This window comes from Penaeus chinensis, chromosome 6 (genome assembly GCF_019202785.1).
Source record: "Penaeus chinensis breed Huanghai No. 1 chromosome 6, ASM1920278v2, whole genome shotgun sequence".
Classification (NCBI taxonomy): Eukaryota; Metazoa; Arthropoda; class Malacostraca; order Decapoda; family Penaeidae; genus Penaeus; species Penaeus chinensis.
This window is the reverse complement of record NC_061824.1, coordinates 5,823,816-5,826,315: the sequence shown is the minus strand read 5'-3', so window position 1 is coordinate 5,826,315 and position 2,500 is coordinate 5,823,816. Positions and strand designations below refer to the sequence as shown.

Genomic DNA, 2,500 nt, shown 5'->3' with positions numbered 1-2,500 from the left:
AAAATATCAACATTGCTGTTACATCCTTTATCTCTTACACTAACCTAACACATTATATACAGAAAGTAAACTTTGAGCAGAAAGCATTAGCCAAGCAAAAGTGGCCAAACAAAGACCCTGTTCATGTTCTTATCTTTGTGGATAAGTGCTAAGACATTTATTTCCTTGAATGAATTTTGTTTCCAGGCAACATAACTATTAACAAGAGAGAAATCCTGTCTATATTTATTTTATGCTGGACTGAAGACGGACTGCAGCACTGATCGAGTGATTGATAGTGGAAAGCTGGACACAATTTCCCATCTGGCATCTGGAAAATATAGTAAATCAAATTGGATTTCATTATATTATAACACACCATATCTGATATTGAACCCGATTATATTATGTTATTTCTTTCATTGTGGTACATCTTTATTTGATAATTGTTCCACAGAATTACAAATATAGTATACATTTTAATCATAATACAGTAATAATAATAATAAATGAGATGTAAAAAAAAAAAAATAAAAAAAAAAAAAATAAAATAAAATAAAATTAAAATACAGTGGAGGGAAGGGGAAAGAAGAGATAGGGAGAAACAAGAAGAAAAAAGGCAGGAGAGAGAGCAGAGAAAATAAAAGGGGGGAGAAAGAAAGGGTGGGGGAGAGAGAGAGAGCAGATAAAATAAAAGGGGGGAGAAAGAAAGGGTGGGGGAGAGAGAGAGAGCAGAGAAAATAAAAGGGGGGAGAAAGAAAGGGTGGGGGAGAGAGAGAGAGCAGATAAAATAAAAGGGGGGGAGAAAGAAAGGGTGGGGGAGAGAGAGAGAGAGAGCAGATAAAATAAAAGGGGGGGAGAAAGAAAGGGTGGGGGAGAGAGAGAGAGCAGAGAAAGAAAGGGTGGGGGAGAGAGAGAGAGCAGAGAAAATAACAAGGGGGGAGAGAGAGAGAGCAGAGAAGATAATAAGGGGGGAGAAAGAAAGGGTGGGGGAGAGAGAGAGAGAGAGCGAAGAGGGAAAGAAAGGGAGGGGGAGAGAGAGAGAAAGAGAAGAGGAAAGAAAGGGAGGGGAGGATAGAGAAGAGGGAAAGAAAGGGAGGGGGGAGAGAAGAGGGAAATAAAGGCAGATAAAGGGAGATAGAGAGAGAGAAGAGGAAAGAAAGGGAGGGAAGGAGAGAGAGAAAAGAGGGGAATAAAGAGGGAAATAAAGGGGGAGGGAGAGAGAGAGAAGAGGGAAATAAAGGCAGAGAGAGAGAGAGAGAGAGAAGAGGGAAATAAAGGAAGAGAGAGAGAAGAGGGGAATAAAGGAAGAGAGAGAGAGATAAAGAGAAGAGGGAAATAAAAGAAGAGAGAGAGAGAGAAGAGGGAAATAAAGAGGGAGAGAGAGAGAGAGAGAAGAGGGAAATAAAGAGGGAGAGAGAGAGAGAGAGAAGAGGGAAATAAAGAGGGAGAGAGAGAGAGAGAGAAGAGGGAAATAAAGAGGGAGAGAGAGAGAGAGAGAAGAGGGAAATAAAGAGCGAGGGAGAGAGAGAGAGAAGAGGGAAATAAAGAGGGAGAGAGAGAGAGAGAGAAGAGGGAAATAAAGAGGGAGAGAGAGAGAGAGAGAAGAGGGAAATAAAGAGGGAGAGAGAGAGAGAGAGAAGAGGGAAATAAAGAGGGAGAGAGAGAGAGAAGAGGGAAATAAAGAGGGAGAGAGAGAGAGAAGAGGGAAATAAAGAGGGAGAGAGAGAGAGAGAAGAGGGAAATAAAGGGAGAGAGAGAGAGAGAAGAGGGAAATAAAGAGGAAGAGAGAGAGAGAGAGAGAGAGAGAGAGGGAAGAGGAAGAGAGAGAGAGAGAGAGAGAAGAGGGAAATAAAGGAAGAGAGAGAGAGAGAGAAGAAGAGGAAATAAAGGGAGAGAGAGAGAGAAGAGGGAAATAAAGAGAGAGAGAGAGAGAAGAGGGAAATAAAGAGAGAGAGAGAGAGAAGAGGGAAATAAGAGAGAGAGAGAGAGAAGAGGGAAATAAAGAGAGAGAGAGAGAGAAGAGGGAAATAAAGAGAGAGAGAGAGAGAAGAGGGAAATAAAGAGAGAGAGAGAGAGAAGAGGGAAATAAAGGAGAGAGAGAGAGAGAGAAGAGGGAAATAAAGGGAGAGAGAGAGAGAAGAGGGAAATAAAGAGAGAGAGAGAGAGAGAAGAGGGAAATAAAGAGAGAGAGAGAGAGAAGAGGGAAATAAAGAGAGAGAGAGAGAGAAGAGGGAAATAAAGAGAGAGAGAGAGAGAGAAGAGGGAAATAAAGAGAGAGAGAGAGAGAGAAGAGGGAAATAAAGAGAGAGAGAGAGAGAGAAGAGGGAAATAAAGGAGAGAGAGAGAGAGAGAGAAGAGGGAAATAAAGGAGAGAGAGAGAGAAGAGGGAAATAAAGAGAGAGAGAGAGAGAAGAGGGAAATAAAGGGAGAGAGAGAGAGAAGAGGGAAATAAAGAGAGAGAGAGAGAGAAGAGGGAAATAAAGAGAGAGAGAGAGAAGAGGGAAATAAAGGAGAGAGA

At 41.7% G+C, this 2,500-nt stretch overlaps 1 protein-coding gene across 1 annotated transcript in view; it reads right to left on the bottom strand.

Annotated features, from left to right (window-relative positions):
* The window catches only part of LOC125026198 (protein still life, isoforms C/SIF type 2-like), a 132,530-nt gene that overhangs the window by 567 nt on the left and 129,463 nt on the right, over positions 1–2,500 (bottom strand). Inside the window, exon 26 of the mRNA XM_047614501.1 lies at positions 1–310. This exon is cut by the window's left edge and continues 567 nt beyond it. The gene's annotated coding sequence lies outside the window, so the exon portion shown is untranslated. The remainder of the gene's footprint in view (positions 311–2,500) is intronic.